The sequence below is a fragment of the Primulina tabacum genome, chromosome 6 (genome assembly GCF_025594145.1).
Source record: "Primulina tabacum isolate GXHZ01 chromosome 6, ASM2559414v2, whole genome shotgun sequence".
NCBI lineage: Eukaryota > Viridiplantae > Streptophyta > Magnoliopsida > Lamiales > Gesneriaceae > Primulina > Primulina tabacum.
In genome coordinates, this window is record NC_134555.1 from 28,461,279 (window position 1) to 28,479,725 (window position 18,447).

The following is an 18,447-nucleotide window of genomic DNA, read 5'->3' on the forward strand; positions in this document are numbered from 1 at the left end:
ATTGGATCGCTCCAAGGCTCGCTGCAACCTAAATATGCCATGAAAAATATGCAATAGATTTATGGGACCAAACTATGCAATAACATTCGAAAATGTTACAATTACACCGAACGACTTCGTATTTAATAATGACTCCGAACCAACCCGAGCCAACACTGAAACATCATATAGTCATGATTAAAATACGTTTAAAATGATGAATTAATGCTCCTAAAATGATGCAAGTCGAATTTTAGGTGAATGGAGGCCCAAAACATGAAACACTCTTCCGAGAGTCAATTTGGCACATCGCACCGTAAATTCTCGTATGACCTCAAAAATGATCCGAATCACAAACGGCAAAAAACATGACCTTCCTAACTCGATGAGGCACTGTCCAGTCCAAGGCCATAGGCTAAAAGCCAACCGAGAACTCGAACGACACACTGAACCGTCACAGCAACTTGCTGTCCAAAAAATACTGCAGCTGTGCTTTAGTTTCTTGCGTCGGTTGCGAGGCTAATGGCCATTGGGGCTTGAACCACCGACCAAAACCTCTTACCAACATCCCAAGAAAAGATTTTAACCATGGCTAAGGGCCCTAGGCCAGCTACAATTCGCATCACACCATAACTCCATCGAAAGTCACACCCGAGAGCACCCTTGCATGCGTGTGGTGTCTTGCTTCGTTTGTTGTCTCGTGTCGTTCCAGTGGCCATTTGATTGACCATGGCACGATCTAGATATCTGGGGGCCTGGTATGAACCGTGGTTAGGGGCCATAGGCCAACCAAGATCCACACCATTCCTCAAAACCAAAAGTTACACTTGCTAAATTCGAAAGGGGCGAAGGGCTGTTCTTGTTGTTTGATTTAAAAACCGATTCAACCATGGACCAAGCCTCAAAAGGGCGACTTGGTCACGACTTAGACATCACCAGGAGATGTTCTAACCATGGATATAGCCTTTAGGGCAGCCAAGATCAGATCCATTAACCTTTGACATCAAACAAGAAAATCGAATGTAAATGGTGACATGATTGGGGAGTTGCTGTCATCTCGATTTCCAGCAAGCATGGGGGCTGAAATAATGGACCAAAGTGGTCCTTATCCGTCCTAGAATATGTCTAGATGTAGCTTTGGGGGCCTGGAACCGAACCAATACCTGAAACCCACAAAACAAAGCAACCCGTGAAGGGCATAATGAAACCGAAAAATTCTGCATGTTTTATTTCAAAATGTTGTTGACATATTTCGGTTTTTGCATGAAATGATGATCATGTAATATAAAAATAATGATAGTAGGACTTGGTTGAAGAGTCAAGAAACAATATATGCATGCCTGGTTTCGTTTGAAAGAAAAACGAAAGAATGAGACGATCCGGCGCGGAGGAGGTGGAGCGTTTTCTTATCTTGCTTCTTGCTCGATTTTTCTCTCTTGTTTCTAGCTATGAGGGTCACGATTTTTCTACTCTATAAGCTCTGAATTTCGGTCATGGGGGGAGGGAGAATGATGGTTAGGAGAGTGAGGGAGATCCAATAATAAAGGGATCCAAATGGTATGACCAAGTCTCCCTCTTTTGAATTTTGAATTTGCTTGTTATCAAATGATTTTTGGAGGGATACAAGGGTGGAGGGTGGCCGATTTTTGCATGTCCAACAAGGCTAGGATAAGATTGATCATTAATTAAATGGTGCTAGAAAAAAAATGAAGAGATTATCCTACTAATTAAATACCAAGAAAAGGTCAAAGGTGTTGAGTTGACAAGGTAATGTTTAGTCATCTAAGGGGGCCGAAAATTCATCTAATAAATGGAAGGAAATATTGTTTAGTTGATAAATTTTATTACCTTAAGAGCCTTACCTATCCCTAATTAATTTAGTGAACTAACCCCTTAATTATGGAACTTAAATGAATTTATTTTCTACTCACCTCAAGTAACTTAAATAATTCCTTAAACTTCTTTATTAACTTAAATTAACTTATTTGCTAGCTAAAATAAATTCTGGAAATGATTTCTAAATCTTAAATTTTATCTCTAAACTACAACTCCAGTCCGATCTCACTGAATTAACTGAAATGATAAAAATCAAACTACTATGATAAAATAATTAAATTAAGGAAAAGCATTTAACTACTCATGCAATAAAAATCAATTTTAATTTAAATACTAGAATTATGCATGGCTTATACGTAGACTAAGTTACGGGTTCTACATTAACAATGCGACAGTTTTGTTAATCGTCGCTAATTTAAATTTACGATAGTTATTTTGGAAACTGTTGCTATATATAGCGACGGTGTTTATCAAACCGTCGCCGAACCATCGCTAATTTTACCAACGGTTTATGAAAAACCGTCGCTAATTTTAATCGATTTTTTTAAAAAAATTATAAACTACGACAATGTTTTTTCAAAAAACTGTTGTTGTTAACCAAATAAAACACTAAAAAACGACAACGTTTTAAAAAACCGTTGTCGTAATTAAAAAACCATCCGAAAGACAATGGTTTACATAATCCGTTGTCTTTGACCTTTGACAGAATCTTATATGGACAACGGTTTTTGAAAAAACATTGTTGTAGCCCAAAAAAACAATCCGAAAGACAACGGTTTTTAAAAACCGTTGTTGTAACCTAAAAAAAACGCTCATAGACAACAGTTGTTAAAACCGTTGTTGTACCAAAAAAAAAAGCTCTTAGACAACGGTTTTCAAAAACCATTGTTGTAGCCCAAAAAAAAAAACACTCATAGACAACTGATTTTAAAAACCGTTGTCGTAGACACATCAAAGACAACGGTTATGGAAAACCATTGCCGTAGACACTTCAAAGACAACGGTTTTTAAAAAATTGTTGTCTTTCAGCGGGTTTTTTAGGCTATGACAACGGTTTTAACAAAAACCGTTTTTAAAAGTTAAAAACACAACGGTTTTAATAAAAATCATTGTCTTATGAGTGTTGTTGATTTGTATTTTTCTTGTAGTGATTGTTATTTTTTGTTTCTAATGTTTTACCTTAGTGTACAAAAGTTAGGATCTGTTACGAGTTGTTTACATCGCAACTGAATGCCCAACTGATCTGTAGAGCCCAAATTCAGTACACATAAAATCCATGCATTTAATTAAATTGTTAAATCATTTATTTAAATTTAAAAGGATTTTAGAGATGCATGATTTATTCAAATGCATTATTTTAAGTTAATTATGATTTTGTGATGCACGTTAAAATGTTTTCTTGAGTTTCTGTTTCAGGCGATTATTCGATGCGGGATTGAGGAAAGGAGACTGACGACGATTTTGGCAATTTTAAAATGTGGTATTTTATTTTAAGTCAAGAAAGTGTCATTTTAAATGATTTATTTAGTTTCTAACATTTTTCAAGCGTAATTTGATTATTAAGTTATTTTATGAGTTCTAAAGCTTTTAAAGATGTGTCACTTGTGTATTTTATTTTTAAATAGAGCTGTTAGAAAAGTTAGTATTTGATTAGTATTATTTTATTATTATTTACTCATGCATGATTATCCCTTAATTAGGCAATTAATTATTAATTAAGCACAATTTTGTCCATTATTAATTATTTACCCATGCATGATTATCCCCTAATTAGGCAATTAATTATTAATTAAAAACAATTTTGTTCCATTCTTAATTATTTACCCATGCATGATTATCTCCTAATTAGGCAATTAATTATTAATTAAGCTAAATTAATTCCCCTAATTACCAACAAACACACGCACACACACATTATCACCCACACACAATTCTCCCTTCCATTTTATTTCATTTTTTTAAGAGAAAAGCTTAGGGTTCTAGTGTACCAGTAGCCGTCCCCTTCCCTTCAAATTTTCCAGCAATTCTCGTTGAGTTTTCTTCAAGAAAAATCCTGCCATGTTCGTCCCGGATCAACCATCGCATCGTTCCCATTTCGGTGTCGTCGTTTCGATAACGTTAAATATCAAAAGGCATGTATATTATTTCGTTCTGCATCAATATTGTCATAGTAAATATTTTAGTGTTTATTGTATGAAAAACAGGTGAATGTTATGCAAAAATTTGAGTAAAAATGGTTGGATCGATTTTGAAATGTTTTTGGATCTCAAAACTCGAAGTTTGCTGTCATTTTAAAAACTGCGACTTTTCAATCGATTTTCTGGAAAAACTTTCAACATATAAAATGTAGTAATTTTTGATACCTTCGATTTGACATTAAAATCATATGATGCCCGAGAGAAACAGAGGCATTTTATATTTGGGTTACGGCCAATCATGCGCTGTGATGTCAGAGTTGCTGGTTCTACTACTTACACAGTTGCCGTGTCTAGAGCTTTGACGGCAGAGCAGGATCAGATGGACATCAAGAGTGATAGGCAAGGCAAGAGGCCCTATAAGGCACCTCAACAGGAACAACAGCAGCGACCCCAGTTTAAGAGGCCCTTCTTGGGTAAGTAGGGGAAGAGGCCATTTCAAGGACTGCTGAAAGGCAAGGGTCCTGTTCCACAGCATAAGGCTCCTCAGAGGCTGGGTGAGTACCCGGTGTGTCCGAAGGGATCAGACAAGTGCTTTAAATGCGGAGCTAGCGATCATATGTTGAGGGACTGCCCGCAGTGAAGGCAGCCGACCCAGGGCAGAGTGTTTGCTATGCAGGCAGAAGAGGCGAACCCAGACACGACCTTGTTGACTGGAAATATTTTCATAAATAGAGTAGCCACGAAGGCCATGATAGATTCAGGGGCTACTCACACTTTTATTTCGGAGACATTCGCTAATAATCTGGTCGTCAAGTCTATTGGACTCGACGTGAGCTACTCAGTGTCAGTCCCATCAAGGGAAGAGTTATCAGCTATTAGCATGGTCAGAGACATTGATCTTGAACTACAGAGCCACCTAGTGTATGCCGATTTTATTGTGTTGCCAATGCCAGAATTCGATATTATTTTGAAATTGGACTGGCTGACGAAGAACATAGTTCTTATTTATTTTTAGAAAAGGTCAGTGTTAGTAAGATCGTTGGGAATGGAGCAATTTCTCTTTGAGCCAGATGGATGGAGAAGTTTCCCTCGCATGATCTCTTGCATGCAGGCGCAGAGACTTATTCTCAAGGGTTGTCAGGATTTCTTGGCCAGCATTTTTTCAGCGCCTGACATACCCACTATGTCGTTATCTGCCAGTAGTCAGAGATTTTCCTGACGTTTTTCCTGATGACGTCACAGGCCTTTCACCAAAGAGAGGTGGAGTTTGCTATTGATCTTATGCCAGGGAATGTGCCAATCTCGAAGGCACCGTACTGTTTAGCTCCAGCGGAGATGTTAGAGCTCAAGCTGCAGATTCAGGAGCTCCTAGATAAAGAGTTCATCCACTCTAGTTTATCACATTGGGGCGCACCAGTGCTCTTTGTAAAGATGAAAGACGGGAGCATGAGGCTGTGTATCGATTACCGAGAACTGAACAAGGTAACGATCAAGAATAAATACCCACTTCCAAGAATTGAGGACTTGTTTGATCAGTTGCAGGGAGCTACAATGTTCTCTACGATAGATCTTCGATAAGGGTATCATCAGCTGAAGGTAAAAGATGCAGATATTCATAAGACAGCCTTCAGAACCAGATTTGGGCACTACGAGTTCTTAGTGATGCCGATTGGACTGATGAATGCTCCAGCGATATTGATGGACCTCAACTGACTATTTCAGCCTTACTTAGATCAGTTTTTCATAGTGTTCATTAACGACATTCTCATATACTCGAAAAGCCATAAGGATCATAGTCAGTATTTGGGTACAATTTTGCAGGTCTTGCAGAGTCGAAAGTTATTTGCAAAATTCAGTAAGTCTGAATCTGGTTGGAGAAGGTAGCGTTTTTGAGTCATATAATAGCTAGCAGTGGCATCACATGTTTAACGACCCATTACAGGCCCAGTGGGAACCCAAGACGGGACAAGGCCTCCGAGGGAGCCCAAGATCGGGATAGCCCATGGTCGTTACAACATGGATCCAGTTAAGGTGGCAGCAGTTAAAGAATGGGTTGAGCCGAAGAATGCATCAGATATCCACAGTTTCTATTCTTGGCAGGCTACTACCGAAAGTTTATTCAGGGATTTTCTTCGATAGCAGTGCCACTCACTTCATTGACTAAGAAGAATGCTAAATTCATATGGAGTGATGAATGTCAGAAGAGCTTCGATACTTTGAAGCAAGCTTTTTTAATTTCAGCGCCATTGTTAGCCATGCCATCAGGGCTAGGAAATTTTGTGTTATACACCGATGCATCTAAGATTGGGTTAGGCGCAGTGTTGATGCAGCATGGTCGTGTTATAGCTTATGCCTCCAGGCAGTTGAAAGTGCATGAGAAGAACTACCCGACTCATGATCTTGAGTTAGCTGTAGTTGTCTTTGCATTGATGATATGGAGACACTATTTGTATGACAAGAAATGCCAGATATTCACTGGTCAATGGAGTCTCAAGTATTTCTTCACGCAGAAAGAATTGAATATGAGACAAAGACAGTGGTTGGAATTGGTAAAAGACTACGATTGCAAGATTAGCTACCATCCAGGAAAAGCTAATGCTATGGCAGATACTTTGAGCAGAAATGTTACAGTCGTAGCACAGTTGTCAGTGCAGAGACCTCTTCAGTAAGAGATTCAGAGATTCGGGTTAGAGGTTAATCCTAACGGAAGAGCTCCTAAGCTGTCTAATCTGACAGTCCAGTCTTGGTATTTTTACCGAATCCATAGAGGTCAGCCTTCAGATGAGCAGTTGTAGAAATAGAGACTGAAGGATGAATCCAAGGTCAGTGTACTCTACACAGTGTCCAATGGTATTGTGAGGTACAGAAGAAGGATGTGGGTGCCTAGTGTTGATTCGATCAGAGAGGATATTCTGACAGAGGCACATACATCTCCGTATTGAATCCATCCAGGAGGTACCAAGATGTACAAGGATTTGCAGACTTTGTATTGGTGGCCAGGGATGAAGCGGGATATCCGTCGATTTGTGTCTGAATGCCTCACTTGTCAGCAAGTGAAGGCAGAGCATCAGAGGCCAGCACAAATGCTTAAGCCACTCCCTATCCCCGAGTGGAAGTGGGAGAATATCAGCATGGACTTCGTTGTTGATTTGCCGAGGTCAGTTAGAGGATCCAATGCTATTTGGGTTTTAGTGGTTCGACTTACTAAGTCAGCGCAGTTCTTGCCAGTGAAGAAGACTTTCTCCGTGACGCAGTATGTAGAGCTCTGTATCAGGGAGATAGTTTGATTGCACGGAATCCCAGTTTTTATTGCGTCCGACAGGGAACCGAGGTTCAAATCGTCCTTTTGGAAGAGTGTGCACGCAGCCATGGGGAGGAAGTTGCTATTCAGTACAACTTTTTAACCGCATATAGATGGCCAGTCCGAGCGTGTGATTCAGATTTTGGAAGACTTTCTGGGAGCCTGTGTGATTGATTTCCATGGGAATTGGGAATCGAAGCTATCTCTAGTGGAGTTTACCTACAACAACAGATTCCAATCGTCTATAGGTATGGCTCCCTACGAGGCATTATATGAGAGTAAGTGTAGGTCGCCTATTCATTGGGATGAAGTCGGTGAGAGCTCAGAACTTGGTCCAGAGATTGTTCAGCAGACTGCGGATGTGGTGGTCAAGATCCGAGATAGGATGAAGACCGCCCAGAGTCGTCAAAAGAGTTATGTTGACAAGAGGAGAAGAGATCTTGAGTTTGCCGTCGGCGAAAACGTTTTCGTAAAGATAGCACCTATGAAGAATGTTATGAGGTTTGGGAAAAGAGGCAAGCTCAGTCCGAGATTTATTGGACCATTCGAGGTTCTTTACAGAGTTGGGACACTAGCTTATCATGTAGCCCTACCGCCGAATCTGGCCGCTGTACATAATGTGTTCAACGTCTCGATGCTGAGGAAGTATCTAGCGAATCTCTCGCATGTTTTGAGCTATGTGCCGTTACAACTTGCTCCGGATCTGTCGTATGAGAAGAGACCTGACCAAATCCTAGACCGATAGGAACGGAGACTTCGAAACAAGGTAACCAAGCTGGTCAAAGTCCGATGGCTGAATCAATCAGTGGAGGAAGCCACTTGGGAGACCGAGGCAGAGATGAGGAATCGCTACCCGGAGTTGTTTGGTAAGACTTAATTTCGAGGACGAAATTTATTTAAGTGGGGTATGAACTTTAGAGCCCAAATTCAGTACGCATAAAACACATGCATTTAATTAAATTGTTAAATCATTTATTTAAATTTAAAAGGATTTTAGAGATGCATGATTTATTCAAATGCATTATTTTGATTTAATTATTATTTTGTGATGCACGTTAAAATGTTTTCTTGAGTTTCATGTTTCAGGCGATTATTCGATGCGGGATTGACGAAATGAGACTGACGACGATTTTGGCAATTTTAAAATGTGGTATTTTATTTTAAGTCAAGAAAGTGTTATTTTAAATGATTTATTTAGTTTCTAGCATTTTTAAAGCCTAATTTGATTATTAAGTGATTTTATGATTTTTAAAACTTTTAAAGATGTGTCACTTGTGCATTTTATTTTAAATTAGAGGTGTTAGAAAAGTTAGTATCAGATTAGTATCATTTTATTATAATTTACTCATGCATGATTATCCCTTAATTATGCAATTAATTATTAATTAAGCACAATTTTGTCCATTATTAATTATTTACCAATGCATGATTATCCTCTAATTAGGCAATTAATTATTAATTAAGTACATTTTTGTCCCATTATTAATTATTTACCCATGCATGATTATCCCCCAGTTAGGCAATTAATTATTAATTAAGCTAAATTAATTCCCTTAATTACCTACAAACACACGCACACACACATTATCACCCACACACAATTCTCCCTTCCATTTCATTTCATTTTTTTAAGAGAAAAGCTTAGGGTTCTAGTGTACCAGTAGCCGTCCCCTTCCCTTCAAATTTTCCAGCAATTCTCGTTGAGTTTTCTTCAAGAAAAATCATGCCATGTTCGTCCCGGATCAACTCTCGCATCCTTCCCGCTTCGGTGTCGTCGTTTCGGTAACGTTAAATATCAAAAGGCATGTATATTTTTTTGTTTCTCATCGATTTTGTCATAGTAAATATTTTGGTGTTTATTGTATGAAAAACATGTGAATGTTATGAAAAATTTGAGCAAAAATGGTTAGATCGATTTTGAAATGTTTTTGGATCTCAAAACTCGAAGTTTGCTGTCATTTTAAAAAGTGCGACTTTTCAATCGATTTTTTGGAAAAACGTTCAACTTATAAAACGTAGTACTTTTTGATACCTTCGATTTGACTGTAAATTCGAAATTTTTGGATAAGAAATGAGTGAGTTTATGATTGTTTTTGTGGAACTGCTTAAACTCAACTTTTCTGAAAATGCGCTGTTTTAATGTGTTCTTGAAGTTTTGGTTGCAGGCTTCGTTGGGATCTCCTGAATCCTTGCTCCTGTTGTTAGGGCAGCATGTCCAGAATGTTCCAACGAAGCCCTGGACGTTTTTAAGTATGTTCGACGTGCAAAAGAAAATATTTTAAGTTTTTGAGGTATGCGAAATGTCTTGTAACCAAATTATGAACGAGTTTGGTAGTCGTTGAACGTGGCCCAGGACCTCTCCACCCCGGTAAGCATGACCGGGTTTATATCAGGATTGGAAAGCGGTAAAGTATGACCAGGGACCAATCCACCCCGATAAATTATGAACGGGTTTAGATCAGGATTGGAAAGCGGTAATGTATGACCAGGGACCAATCCACCCGTTAAATTATGAACGGGGATCTCATGTATGTGGCAGTGGATCTTCCCTGTCAGCCCAGTACTGTGGTTTAGTCTGATCAGGCATATTTATGTATGGGTCACTTGCTTTGAAACATATCTCTACGCAAAATGATGTTATGTATGCTCAAGTATGTATGATGCAAGTATGTTTAAGAAAAGTTTTATGATGTTGGCACGTCGACGTTTATGCTACTACGCTCAACTTTGAAGTGTGTTTATGCTACTACGTTCAAGTTTCAAGTATGTTTATGCAATTACGTTCAAGTTTGAAGTATGTAAGCTCTAATTTAAAGATGCATGTGATTTTATTATGTAGTACTTGCTCTCTCCATTTTATACATGTTAAGTCTTTAGACTCACTAGACTTGATCGATGCAGGTGAGGATGACTTTTTGGATACGAGGGGTGCGGACCAGTGAGCTGGCTTGGACTGAGTGGGAGGCTAAACCCGAGGACCACCCAATGTTTTTAAGGTTTCATGCACGACAAATTTTATTACTCTGATTTGATGTTTTGGGTTACGAGGTTTAAACAAGTGTTTTAGCAAACTCTATTTACGATTTTTTTATTGCAATCATTTTTGGATGAACAGTTTATTTTAAATCGAAATTTGAGAGATCATTTCTTAAGTAAGAAAATTTTTATTTTTCCGCAAATTTTAAAATAGTTAAAAAGTGCGGTACGTTACATGATCACACAAACCAAATCAGGTGAACTGATACGTAAAAACAGTAGTTCAGCTGATTGACTAGTTGATAGGTAGGTCAGCAGGAGAACCTCAGAAGCCCGGCCAACCAAAGGAGTGTTCAATTGATGAAGAAACCCAGCTGATCAGTTCAACTTAACAAGGGTGAAATCAGTTCAGCTGACGAGTCAACTGATTTCACCAGCCCAACTGAAGATCAGTTCAGCTAACTAGTTCGGAGCGTCATTAAGAGTCTTTCACTTGTAGATGAAGACAAACTCATTCAGTGGATTCCAGCTATAAACAAAAGCACGAAGCAATTGTCCAGTCAAAGAACAGTAATGAACGTCGAATCAGAGCATTAAAGACAAACGTTTCAGAAGGGCAGTCAAAAAGTCGAGACACAAAGTCAAAGGAACAAATTCAAATGCAACATATATAATTATTGAGTATCACTGTACGATCAGTTTCCCACCTATAAATAGAAGATCAGTGAAGACTCGAAGGGAGATAAAAGAACCATACAACACTAGAGGGTGTGGTAAAAGAGAAAGAAAGGGCACGCTTATTTCCTTATCAGCTTTCAAGAAGCATGTAACCCGGAGGGTGTTAGAGTAGGTGCCCGTCGAGCAAGATGTTGGCCGAGTGTTCACAATGAAACTCTATGTATAAACAATCTTTATTTTAATAATATTTGAAATTATTGTTTTGGCACATCTTTATCTGTATATCCATACTAGTTGCATAGATAAAGTTCTTGAATATACAAATAGTAGAAAGTATATGAGATGCTCATATGATGAGTATCATGAAACTCTTATTTGCAATACTGTATATTCAAAACAGTTCCTAGTCGATTCAGCCGCCGCTAAGAAGGATATAGGCCGCTTCAGTTTGAGACTAGTACCTGCGATGTGAGTACCATGTTTCATTGGTAGGGGACATTGTGATGTCCGAACATGCATGCTCCTTGTAGAGTGCACTGAAAAACCCTCCATAAAGGACTTTTCAAGTGGTTCTCATTTATCGAGTGGAAACTTCCTAGTTTATGGTTGTACACCATTGGTCCATATGACCCGGGACAACATTGAGACTCTATATGCTAGCATTGCACTTTGACTTCTTTACCGACTCTCATGGGGTCATCAGGTGGCAAGGTTTGATGTTTTGTCGAAACATATAGGAGTCGATGCATTGTAGTCAGAGATTCACCGCTTACCTTTAGGTATGGATATCCTATGTGATCTCATGTATATGTAGTATGAAATCTCTGATCAGATTATGGTGGTAATTATGAAAGGGGTTTCATAGATTACACCGTCGATGCAACTATGACATGACACATAGTATCGATTCTTTGACAGATCTCGATATACCAATAGTTGTCGAATCGGTCGGTATATATGAGTTGAAGGGACCGTACTGCACGCTAACTATAATTGAATTGTTTTGCAGGCACTATGATTTGCTACTTAGGAAATCATGTAAGCGATGCTGCTAAACGTTTAACATGATTGGTTGGGTACTATCAGACTTGAGTTCTCACGTTCTTAATATCAAGGAGTTGATAAGTAAGAATGGAGCAATTGTGGTATGCTTATATAAGGACATGTTTAGTCCCAAATCACATGGAGATGTGAACCCACGGCTAATTGTATCAATGAACCATTGAATGCCACACAAGTGCTAACTTTCTAGATCCCGTTGAGAAGTAAAATAGTTCAATCTGTTGAACGGCTTATAAAGGAGTTTATAAGCGCAAATAAAAATAGAAGTATTACTTCTATAAGGAGAATGTAACTTTAATTTGAGGAAGTGTTCCTACATTAAAAGTTGACCAAACAAATAATGTATTTGAAAATTGTGATTTTCATAAACATTACTATGGACTAAATTAAATTAATTCAAGTGTTGAATTAATTAAACACTAGTGGGCCTAGTAGAGTCCAGATAATTAAATTAATTCAAGTGTTGAGATAGTTAAACAATATTGGGTCTTGTAGAAACCAATAGAAAATAATTATTTAACTTGTGGGCTTGAGTAAAATCAAGTAAGGTTTAATTAGTCTCAATTGTGTTTGAGACATTTAAATAAAAAGTCCATGGCCTTGTAATTGTTACAAGCCCAAGTAGAAAGCATGCAAGGGATGTGAAGGATTGGAGGCTACTTTTTCAAAATCCAAGGCATGGCATGCACATGCTCACTTTTACTTTTTCATACACCAAGAAAAACACTCCTCCCTCTTTCCAAAAATGCATTTGGCCGAAATTTTAGTGTAATATTCTCCTTCATTTGTGCTCTTGGAAGCTTGTAGATCAATCTTGCCATTGAAGAGCTTAATTGTTTGACAACTAAGTTGGAGCCATCATCAATCTTTTAAGATAGATAGGTAAAATCTTAAAACACCCTATGAATGTCATTTCGTGTTTTATTGTTGTAAAGGCCTAAAAATCCTTACTTGAAAATTTACGGAAAATTTAAAATTTTTTTCTTTTAATTAATTAAAATTGCCTCATTCATAACTGAATTGAAAAATAAAGTTAAAGGTTCAAAATGGCAGCGGAAGTATTTAATGTTTGCAAAATAACCGTAAAAAAAAAAAATCCAACGACAGATAAAAATATTTGATCATAAAATAATAAATGGTGAAAAATGAGGTCCTCGGGTTCCACTACTGCCGACCCAAGCTAACTCACTGGTCCCCGCCCTCGGTCCCGACATCATCAGTACCTACAACAATCAAGTCTAGTGAGTCTAAAGACTCAACATGCATATATCGTAAATAGCAAGTAAATAAATAAATAATAAGCTTGCATGCAAGTGAAAATATCATGTCATGAGGCATAACATAAAAATGTCGTGTCATGGTTAATTATAATACGTGCATAACTGAACTGAAAATCATAGTGAAAATGTTTGCTCCTTAGAGCCCTGTACTGAAATAGCCTGTAATTTCTAGTGAGATTATGGTCTACGCATGTGGTCCCTTAACTGAACTGACCGGTAACTGGCGACCGGGCCTGTAACTGGCGACAAGACTTAGTAATGTACGTCTGATCAGACCACTGCCACAATACTGGGTGAAACAACCGAACTGACCGGTAACTGGCGACCGGGCCTGTAACTGCGACAGGACTTAGTAATGCTCTCATAACTGGTAACTGACGACCGGACCGGTAACTGGCGATCTGATTTAATCATGATAGTAAAGTGACCACAAGCCATATCGCATAAATCTCAAAATTTGTAATTTTGCACGTAATATAATTAAATAACTGAATTAAATATCCTGTAACCATTTTACTGAATGGATTGGATCGCTCCCAGGCTCGTTGAAACCTAAATATGCCATGAAAAATATGCAATAGATTTATGGGACCAAACTATGCAATAACCTTAAAAAATGTGACAATTACGCCTACTGACTTCGTATTTAATCACGACTCCGAACCAACCCGAACAAACACTGAATCATCATGTAGTCATGATTAAAATACTCCTAAAATGATAAAATAATGTTCCAAAAATGGTGAGGGCAGAAATCTAGGTGAATGGAGGCCAAAACATGAAACGCTCTTTCGAGAGTCAATTTGGCACATCGCACCGTAAATTCTCGTACGACCTCAAAAACGATCCGAATCACAAACGGTCAAAAACATGACCTTCCTAACTCGATGGGGCACTGTCCAGTCCAAGGCCATGGGCTAAAAGCCAACCAAGAACTCGAACAAGCCACTGAAGCATCACAGCAAGTTGCTGTCCACAAAATACAGCAACTGTGCTTAGGTTTCTTGCGTCGTTTTCGAGACTACAGGCCATTGGGGCTTGAACCACCGACCAGATACTCTTACCAACATCCCAAGGAATGATTTAAACCATGGCTATGGGCCCTAGACCAGCCACAATTCGCATCACACCAGCACCAATCCGAAAAGTTCACCCGAGAGCACCTTTGCATGCGCGTGAGGTGTTTTTGCTTTGATTGCTGTCTCGAGTCGTTCCAGTGGCCATTTGATTGACCATGGAACAATCTAGACATCTTGGGGTATGGTATGAACCATGGCTAAGGGCCATAGGCCAACCAAGATCCACACCATTCCACCAAAATTTCGAACACACATGCTGTACAAGTGAGAAGCCGAAATGGGGAAGGGGCTGTTCTTGCGTTTTTACTTAAAAACCGATTAAATATGGACCAAGCCACCAAAAGGGCAACTTAGTCACGTCTTAGACATGCTAGAGAAGTGATCTAACCATGGCTATAGGCCTTGTGGCAGCCATAATCAGATTCATTTCCCAAATGACAGAAACTGAATTTTCGAAAAGCTCAATTGGACATGAGGTGGAGTTGCTGTCGTTTTCGTGTTTTCCAGCGTGCATGGGTTAAATGAATGGACCAACATGGTCCTAATGCATCCTATTACATGTCTAGATGTCGCCTTAGGAGCCTGGAATCGAACCAATACCTGAAACCATGGAAACAAAAGAAACCGTGAAGCTTGTCATGGAACCGAAAATTCTGCATGTTAAATTTTCTGAAAATTGTTGATACATTTCGGTTTTAGCATGAAAGTGATGATCATGAAATGTAAAAATAATGATAATAGGACTTGATTGAAGAGTCAAGGAAGAATATATGCATGCCTGGTTTCGTTATGAAAGAAAAATGAAAGAACGAAACGATCCGGCGCGGAGGAGGTGGAGCGCTTTCTTTTCTACCTTTCTTGCTCTCGATTTTCTCTCTTGTTTTTCCCTTACCACCTCATGATTTTTGTCTCTAAAATCCTCTGATTTTGGTGATGGAGGGGGGAGAATGATGGTTGGAAAGGTGAGGGGGAAGATCCAATAATAAAGGGATTCAAATGCAAGACCAAGTCTACCACTCATTTAAATTTGAATTCTTGTTGGATATCAAATGAGTTGTTGGATGACTCTAGAAGGTGGTGACCGAAATTCCTTGCTAATCTAGACTAGGATGATGCTCATTAATTAATTAATGAAGGTTGACTAATAATAAAAAGAAAGATTAGCATGTTAACACCACAAAGAATGGGTCAAAGGGTGATGAGTTGACAAGGAATAGTCTAGATACTAAGGGGGCCGAAAATTCACTAATAAATGGAGGGGAAATGTTGATTATCTAGTAAATTAATAACCCATAAAAGCCTCACTAATCCTTTAAATAATTTAGTGAACTAACCCCTCATTTAAGGAACTTAAATGAATTTATTTTCTACTTACCTCAAGTAACTTAAATAATTCCCTAAACTTCCATTTAACTTAAATTAACTTATTAATTAGCTAAAATAAGTTCTGAGAATGTTTTCCTAAATCTTAAATTTTATCTCTAAACTCCAACTCCAGTCCGACCTCTCTGAATTAACTGAAACGATAAAAATCTAAACGACTGCATAAAATAATAAAATAATTAAATTTAAATACTCATGCAATAAAATCTTTTAAAATACTAGAATTATTCATGACTTATACGTAGTCTAAGTTACGGGTTCTACAATCCTTCCCCCCTTAAAAGAAATTTCGTACTCGAAATTAAGACTCACCGAATAACTCGGGGTAAGGATCTCTCATCTCCGGCTCAGACTCCCACGTAGCTTCCTCCTCTGAATGGTTGAGCCATCTGACTTTGACTCGCCTAACCAGCTTGTTTCGAAGCTTCTTCTCCTGCCTGTCTAGGATCTGCACTGGCCTCTCCTCATAAGATAGGTTCGGAGTAAGCTGCAATGGCTCGAAGTTCAAGACATGCGAAGGATTCGCCATATACTTCCTCAGCATATAGACGTGAAAGACATTGTGTACTCCGGCCTGATTCGGCGGAAAAGCCACACGATAAGCTAGCGTCCCAACTCTGTCGAGGATCTCGAATGGTCTAATAAATCTCGGACTGAGCTTCCCTTTCTTCGCAAATCGCATGACACCCTTCATAGGTGCCACCTTCACAAAAACATGGTCGCCGACAGCGAACTCTAAATCTCTCCTCCTCTAATCTGGATAGCTCTTCTGTCGACTCTGAGCAGTCCTCATTCTATCACGGATCCGGGCTACAACGTCGACAGTCTGCTGAATAATCTCTGGACCCAACTCTGCTCTCTCTCCTACTTCATCCCAGTGAACAGGAGATCTGCACTTGCGACCATACAAAGCTTCATACGGAGCCATTCCTATCGACGACTGAAAGCTGCTGTTATAGGTGAACTCTACCAATGGCAAGTTCGACTCCCAACTCCCTGAGAAATCAATGACGCAAGCACGAAGAATGTGGGGACCCGGCCTCTAACTAAGTTCTTTTCAGGATTAATCGGATCATTGTCCAAAAATACGGGTCAAAATTTTGCTTTTAACATTAAATCAAATGTTTATAACTCAAGCACAAGATAATTCTATATTCATTTCGTTACAACAAACATAATATACATGCCTCGTTTTATTCATATTCTACAACCAGAAATTAAATACAGTACACATCGAAAGTACAACTACTAGTTCATCTGCTACGCCCGTGATCACCACGCTATGTCCATCTCTCATCTCTGTCGCGACCCTGATCCTGCCCCACCTGTTGTTATGCACAAATACAGACATAACAACAGCCGGAAATTCCGGTGAGAACAAATCCCAGTATAAAACATGTATACATGCTGATACATAATCATAAATCATGAATCAAAGCAATAATAATGGGCTCCATAGTCTATGAAACCAATCTATATAAACATGCAATTCAAGTCAAATCCTGTCTTGACTCAACTCGACTCTACTCTAGGGATCTCGGTGTGAATAAGACGTCGCTGTCTGTCACCTACCCTCCCAATCGGGGTAACTGTACGTCTTATTCCTAGACTTCGGTCATGTCTGTATCGAATGTTTACAATCTGAGGATGTCTGCTCCTAAGCGTCGATACACCGAACGTCTAGAAGTTTGGCAAATCTGCCAATGACTCTCCTATCTCAAATGCATGAATATAAATCTATAAATGCATAAGCATATCAAAAGATTTGAATATAATCTATACACAAATCATAATCATATCAAAAGATAAACAATAATTCTAGTATGTGATTTGTTTGGGAAACTCAAATTGAATCTCATTTGAGTTGTGTCTTCCCAAAACAAAACATGAATTATACCTTTCGTCGCACAATCTGTGTCGTAGTCAGAGTCTCGAAGACGAATCTGTCAATATCAAATCTGAAATGGAAATGTTGATACATATTCTATCAATCTCTAATCTCAATCAACACATATCCAATTCAATACTTGATCTCGGTACAATTTGACGGCATAATGACGTAATTTCTCGATACCGGTCAATCCAACTCTCAACATATATCACCAATTCATAAGTCTCAACTCATAAACATCATTATAAGCACATGATAGTACTCAAAATCTGCATATTTAACTCTAAATATGCTGGAAAATCATAACAATTGCATATGACATCCGATAATCGATCTGTTTACGAATATATAGTCACTAACTTCACAAGAACACATAATCTAGTGTAATTCACAATTTCCCCCACATCAATATTTCAAATCATGCAGGAAATGAATGAAACTTACATCCCCTTAAAGCCTTTGATGAGAGGAGTTCAAAACCGAAATCGGATTAACGTTTGGATGTGAAATTCTTGTACAAACTAGCTTTAAAAGAAGAGAACTTTCCCTTTCTTTAACTTTTCCCTTTCTCTCGGTGGTCTCAGCTGTGCTAGGAGAGAAATGAAGACACACACTATATATATCTTGCATGTTGAGGGGCAAGTGTCATATTTTTCAAGTAACACGCATGACCCGCGGGTGTGGTAGTTCATGAACCGCGGGTGCGCTCAAGCTTCGGCGGTCCATCCACTTTCCAAAATCGACGACCGCGGGTGCGCTACATATAAAACCGCGGGTGCGGTGACATCAACGCGGGTGCGGTTACGTTTGAACCACGGATGCGGTGTCATTTCTGTAAATACTT